Here is a 7,880-nt window from a genome sequence, read left to right as displayed (position 1 = left end):
ACACACACACAAACAATATCTCACACCATATTACTGCCAGGAAACTAGTAGATATGTAATTTCCAAAAATTATCAATAAAAGTCAGTTAGTGATACTCTGCTGGCTGATTTGCATGTTGATTCTAATCGGGAGCCGTTTATGTTTCATTTAGTCAGTAGGTATAGTGTAATGTTTACCATGGTATTTTTCTGTCATTTCAAAATGCCACATTATTTTCACTTTGTGACACTTATTCAATCAGCGTGTCAGTGGGAAAGTACAGGCTAAGTGTGTGTGTCAAACATTTTGGTGAATTACATTTGTTTGGGTTGGTTATATGTTTGAAAGAAAGAAAAAATGTTGACTTTAGCGATGATGAGGCTTCATTTAAATGCCACAAACCACATTTTTTTAAATAACCTGTCCAGGAGGTGGTGCTGATTAACAACAGTATAGTTAAAAGACGTTAAAATCAAATAAAATAGATTAAAACTATCAGTTTAAAGCTGTCTAAATGTGACCGTTTATACGCATCAGCTGCCGACCGGAAGTTCTTAGCATTCTCCTTGCGCATACACAAAGCATAATGGGTAATTTTGCGTTCTAAACAAAGGGATTTTCAAATGTAAGATTTTTTAATGTGTTTTTATGTTTTGTAAAAGAATCTGTGTTTTTGAAACTTATGAAGATAGCAGAGGTCAATTATTTGTTTTAATTTTTACCATGACATATTTACTGTTCCAAAATATTATAAATGCTGCCTAAAATAAAATATATTTTGTTAAATGGGGAAAAAAAGTTGTTGTTTTTTACCCAGACATTTAAAATGAACTTATTTAAATGCCGTGATACATTAATCCAAGGTTATCATACCGTCAGAAACTTATACCAGCCCATGCCTAGCAGTTTTCTATTTCATAAACTTTGTTTGGTAAAATACATTAGCAATTTCTAAGTACAAATATATAAATTTCCAAAATAACCCCAGAACAATGTAAATATAAATGTAAAAGGGTTAATAAATAAAAAGGAGTGATGTGCATCTAATCAAACTGTGATGAGGTCTAGTGTCTGTGAATAATGAAGTCTGCATGTTCCACGCGTCTGTGTGAGTGAATGATGTGCTTTCATTTAATACACAGATACATACTGAAGACACCATGATATGCGAAAACATGAACTTGAACTCAGGAGCTGCTCTAATATTCTCTTATTTACAAGCATTTTAGCTTCTTGTCAGAAAAATGATCAGTGTATCATCATGTACACACATAAACTCAAGCAACAAGCCATCAAAATAAAAATGTGATGTAATTTGACAGAAATGTATTGCTATTGTACAGCAGCCTGCACTTCTCGAAGTAATAATGAAGTCATTCATTTTATTTTCAAAAAAAGAAAAAACTTCCTAGATATTTTATTGAAATAAAAGTGAGAAATTAAACAAAAAGTTATTTAGGGACCCTAAAACCTAACTCTAACACCTTAATTTTTGTTAAACTGTAAATATGTTGTCGCTAGTTTAATAAAAAAAAATGTATTAATTAAACAAATAAAAATTATACTAATAAAAATAAGATTAAGTAAAATACATGAATAAAATATCTTAGGAAAAAAGTAAGATAATAATAAAAGACAAACATTTTACAAGGAATTCAAAATACAAAGAATACATTGCCACTAAAGAAAAAGCATGGTTAACACTACAACACAATAGACAAACGTTTACTAGGTGCTTGTTAAAAAGAAAAAAATAAATGTATATCAAAGGCATTTGATTCAAAGTGCAGCGTAATAAGCAATGAACTTTCATTGCAGAGTTAAGTATATAGTTACATCCGCCAATACAGCTCAGTCAAGGTCAAAGTTTCCCTGGTGTGGAGCGATACTACAGTGCATATTTGTTTCTTAAGCCGGTGCTAAGTCTCTCACTCGCCCTGCTCCGATACTCCGCCTAAACAGAGTATGATTAACCTGAAGCATTGCGCAACAACCTGCCGGAGTGAGCAAACTATATTAACCTCGCAAGACTGCTATCTAGACCAGGGAATAATGATCAACTAGACTGTGCCCACTCTCCTTCTCTCACACTTTTACACACACACACACACACACACACACACACACACACACACACACACACACACACACACACACACACACACACACACACCACACACACACACACACACACACACACACAAATGTCCCTCTCTTATCTTTTCTTCCAACATATTTTTCTTTGTCACTTTACCAGTTTTCAAACTCTGACTCCCTCCCTCTATTGTCCTTTCTCTCGCTAATTCTCCAGTTCTGTTCTTCTCTGCGGGGAGAGACAGTGTGGCGACAGCTGAAGGCGACCCAGAGGACGGGCAGACAGAACTGCCCTACTATTATCAATTACATAAATAAATACCACAAATGCAGTAAAGCGTGCAGCAGGGCTGATGCAGGCGGATGCAGCAATGCTGCTGGAATGGTGGCAGTGATTTTTCACGATTCATGACTATTACCACACAGACTGAATGACAGATCATTCAGATCGGTCCAATCATCTGCTCAGCATCACTGGTGGATTGATCAGTAATGTGTATTTGATCAAAAACAGGTCAGTGCGAACAAGGCATGGGGATGTTAAGGTTTGAAAAAGTAGCACTTTTAAAACCGCTAAAATTTTCTCTTAAACCTTTCCTGCGGTATATATATATATATATATATATATATATATATATATATATATATATATATATATATATATATATATATATATATATATATATATATATAAGTTTTTTCATTTTTGAGTTTTTTTATGTGTTGTCAAAGATCACAAACATTAAAAGCAGTACACGATTCAGCAAACATTTGAAAATCAAATACAGTATACAGTATACAATTACAGTATGCACCAATACCCAAGCATGCTTTGGACCTGAACAGTGCAGTGGCTTACTTTATATCCAAGAAAAGAAAGTTAACAAAATCTGTGTGTTTTTTTTTAACTAATGAAGACAGCAGAAGTCAAAGATGTATTTAAATTATTTTATTCTTATATGTTTACTATTTCAAAATATTTTAAATGTTTCTTAAAATAAAATATATTGTGTTCAAAGGGAAAAAAGTTGTTGTTAAAGGTCTCGCGAAGAGCTCCGAAATGTGTGTTTTTTTATTCTCTGTTTGATGTAAACTCAACTGAAAAATGAAGAGAGCGTAGGACAAAGATAAGCTCCTCCTCTTTATAAAAAAAAAAACAGCCAATCCGCTTCTTAAGTAGTGACGTATGGAATACTTTTTCCGGGTCTAAGCCGCTACTCATTTGAATTAAGAAAAAATTAGTTTATGACAACTTTTTAGTCATATCACACATTAAAGTGAATTTTATATGAAATCACACAACAGTCTCTGGACTTGATGCATCACAGACACCAATATTTTAACAATTTATAAAAAAATGTATCACTTTCCGGCCATCTGATATTAGGCATGGATATATATATTGCAATTGTGATTTTCGAAAGTATTACAGCGATTTGTAGACATTTATTATTAACATTTGTTAAGTCTCCCCATACAGTTTGATATAGCGCTTGGACCTGGAAGCCGCTTCGCATGACGTTACACTTAACAAGTGGATAGCATTTCGTTTTTATTTCAGCTCTGCCAGTGAGAGCGGTTGAGATCAAGCACATCAAATGAAAAACAAACGAGAATCGTCTTGAAGGGGGCGGGGCTTGTTAGACACTAGAGAGCATTAGATTGGTTAATATTTGATGAAACAATGAAATATGAGGTGACGTGAAAAAAAAACATGATCGATTTAGGCGACAAAATAGATGTTTAAATCAGTTTTACATTTTCTAAACGCAAATTTTGACACTGTTTTGGAGCACACTAGCTAATAGATAACCTTAAAACTAACAGATTGAAACTAACATCTGACGTTCTTATTTTAATTTCACAGGACGTTTAATACTGTGATATTTTTATCCAAGCTTATCATACCGTCACATTCTTAAGCCTGGTTTATACTCGACGCGTCCGCTTGTTCGCTTGAGTGCATGCGGCGAATGTGACGTCATTGCAGAGTTTGCAGATATTCGCTTTGGGTGCGCGCAGCATGATTTCGGCTGGCGGTGAGCACTGCATTTTTTGAGACTCGAGCGAACAGTGCGTGCGGCGCCGCAACTGATTTGAGTTGAATATGAAACACTTTGAAGAGATTTTGTCTGAAACAGGACGACTGTACAGACATCTTTATGACTCGTGATCATAGAGATAACCAGATGATCAATAATTCTTGGCTAGAAATTGCAACAGCAGTGGGAAAGGAGAAAGTTTTTGTTAAAAGGTTTGGAAAAACCTGAAGGATAAGTTTATTAAAACCAAAAGAGGCCATGGCAAAAGTGGAGACCCAGGTACACAATTACAGAAATATGTTTTTCCACCAGTCATAGATTTTACACTGATGTATTTTGCTTAATTTTGAGTTTAAACAATTTAATAGTTACAAAACTACAATGAAGTCACTGAATAATTTCTTTGATAACTGGAAAGGAATATTCAGACCAATTGGATTACAATATACTGATGCCTTGTTTCTCTGGGCTTTATTGGTGTAATCACGTTGGACCATTATTGCCTTTTTAGCATAAGTATAGGACAGAAACTAGCCAGACAATAATGTGTGAACTGTGGAGTGGACTAAATCTAAAAAACATGTGTATTTTTTAGTAAGTGTGCTTTTTTTGCTTTTATTTTTGTGATGATAAAACATATATTTATAGAGTAACTCGTGTTCTGTTGTCATTAATATTTTAATAAATTCTAATAGGTATAACTGTCCGAGATATGAACAAAAGCAAGTGATGACCAAAAATTATTTGCTTGAAATAGCAACAGCAGTGGGAAAGGAGGAAAGTTTATGTTAAAAAGTTTGGAAAAACCTGAGGGATAAGTTTGTTTATGCCAAAAAAGGCCATGGCAAAAGTGGAGACCCAGGTACACAATTACAGAATATGTTTTTCCACCAGTCATAGCTTTTACACTAAATGTATATGTTTGTGGATCGGGCTAAATAAAAAAAAAAACATCAGTATTTTTTAGTAAGTGTACTTTTTTTATTTTATTTTAGTAAGTGTCTTCTTTTATTCTTGCCATAATAAAAATATATTTGAAGAGCAACTTATGTTCTCTTGTGATTAATATTATAATAAACTTCAAATGGTAAAACTGTCCGAGATATGAACAAAAGCAAGTAATGCATCAAAGTTTGATTAAAAAAATCTTGAATGGTTATAAAAATGCTTATAATCATTAAAATAATGTATAAAACAATAAAAAATAATTAGTTTAAAAATATTGAACGATATTATGATTTGACATAGTTCTGGAAACTTCATACTTCTGTTTATCCATCTGATTTTATGGTGGGCTTTTCTTGACAGCCCCCTGTCGTTTTAAAGAATATCACAACGGTGCATGCATATAAAACCCTCGTCTGTTTCGCAAAGTGCGCGCGCAGTCAGTGGAGGTGCGCGATGTGGCGCCAGGCGAAAGTATAATTCCAGCTTTATAGGCTCATGCCTAATGCTAACACAATAGCAGTTTCAGTGCTTTTTACCACTTAAAACACATGTTCCAAATAAGTACAGTCATACACTTTTTTTTAGGTTTTAAAATTCATGACAAACTGGAAGTTAACCATTAAAACATCTGCTAAATGACTAAAATGCTAAATGTAAAAGTCACAACAGCTGTTTTACTCTCTATTGTGATGCACTTAGTGTAACAGATTACTTGCTCATTATACCAAACTAAATTGTATTTCAGATAATATGTTTAGTTGGTTTTTGACTGGATTTTAAAATCTGGCCACTGGCTTTGAATGTAGAAGTTTATTGTGGTAATGCAAAAACATTATGGTTAAGAATATACATAATATATTTACACTTGGCTGTGGACACTTCAAAACACTGTGAATTATTCAGTGATTTTAGTTTCATTTTCTATCTAATGGAGCACTGTGTATGTGACACTGCTTTAAAAGAGAAAAATATGTTTCAATGTACTGCCGGTTTACTGACAACACACTTATCTGGGTAAGCTTATGTAATTAATGCCAGTAATGAGTGTTTTTGTTATTTGAAAACCATTTAACTTGTTATTACTTGGATAGCACTAAAGTCTATTATCTCTTTAACCTCTTTTTGTAATTTCTTTTCCAAATCATGTGATAATACACCACAATTATCACATGTTAAAGCCTTCACATGCCTAGTTGTACATTTTTTGTTAAACATTACATAGTCCAAAAAATAAAATAAACAAATACATGCATTTAATAAGAGACAATATATAGGGGAATCCACAAAATATTTCACAGGTTAAAAAAAACAATAATAAAACACTTGAAGCAGAGTGTTAGCACCATGAGGATGGTCCTATATTTGCATATAATTTGCTGATATCTAAGATGGCCACTGCCGGAGCTAGTGTTAACTCTGTGGCTTTATTTCTGGCTTTATAGCTTCTCCAGACTGGACTTAGCTTGGCGTTGGGTTACACGCTGCAGTTTGGCAGAGATATTTCGAGAGCCCGGTCAAGCTGTTTTCAAAACGTATGGGCTCCAAGAGAGAGCTTCAGAATAAACACTCGCCTCCAGACGGAGCTTACAAACAATTTGGCAGAAAAGTACCACACTTAATCGCAACTGAATGAAAACACAATAAATGCTGGTGAAGTCTAATGAGGTGAAGGACATGATTCACACGTGCCACAGACAGTGGGCTCTGGCTCAGTCCTGCTATAAACCAGTCTTTCTATATTAGCAGATGGAAAAACTTGAGGAGCAAAAACTTCTCAGTCAACTAGTGAAACCTCAAACTAATGCAAATGCTCCGTAGACACAAACAGATCAAGAATTAAGGCCCATTTACACAAGGGATGATAACTATAATAATATCTACAGCTATAGATTTTTCTGAGTTCTTTAAAAAAGGCCACACAACAGCTATTACGATAACAGTATTAGAATAATATTGGCGGAATTTGTTTAAGAAATAATAAACAATAAAACATTGACAGCCAATTGAATCCATTTTAAGGCTTTTTTGCACTTGCATGTGACACTTAGTTAAATTATCTTTTCTGGAGGGTTTCTCAATTGTGTGACTCCACAATTTTACTCAGAAATAGAGATACTCTATCAGTTTTTTTTTAATGGAAGAAATAATACTAGTGTCTGTTATGCCCTGACAAAAACTGCAGAGAGAGACATTGTGGGAAGCACTATTCATAGAAAAGCACCCTAACTCACCTCAAAATAAAAATACCTTTTTATACTGCATGGGTTTAAAAGCAGGCGAGCGAGGTTTTAAAGGCTGGCTGCATTCAATAATGGATGAGCAACCCTCTCTATATTAACTGTATGGGTCATTTAGTCTGTTACACTCACACAATGTACCCAAAAGTGGCCCAAGATGGACTTTGTGCAAAAGAAAAACAAAACTTTCAATCTGAAAACAACTGCATGTATTAAGAGTGAAGACATTTAGCTTAATTATTACTTTGAGGTTATTTTATAAGATTCTAATCTGGTCTTGTTAGGTAATCACATTTCATTTTTAAGTTGTGTTCATGTTGGGGGTTTTATTAAGAAAACTTGATCCCCACATACCTTCTATATGGATTGGAAAAACTTTTCAGCTCAATAACGACTCAGAATACAGACTAGGCATGGGACGATAACCGTTTTCAAGGTTTACTGTGGTTTGGAAAAGTAAAGGTTTTAAAACAGCAAAAGTGTTCTGCTTTACCATTCCTAAGGTATGTGTAAGATTTTTTAATTTATGTTTTTCAGGACAACAGTATCTCCAGCAGTAAAAATTATTAAAGAGGCTGC

At 34.0% G+C, this 7,880-nt stretch overlaps 1 protein-coding gene across 1 annotated transcript in view; it reads right to left on the bottom strand.

The window, feature by feature from the left end:
• Nucleotides 1-7,880, bottom strand: part of lgr4 (leucine-rich repeat containing G protein-coupled receptor 4) — an 84,733-nt gene that overhangs the window by 75,491 nt on the left and 1,362 nt on the right.

The sequence above is a fragment of the Danio aesculapii genome, chromosome 7 (assembly GCF_903798145.1).
Source record: "Danio aesculapii chromosome 7, fDanAes4.1, whole genome shotgun sequence".
NCBI lineage: Eukaryota > Metazoa > Chordata > Actinopteri > Cypriniformes > Danionidae > Danio > Danio aesculapii.
This window is presented reverse-complemented; position numbering and strand designations above follow the sequence as displayed.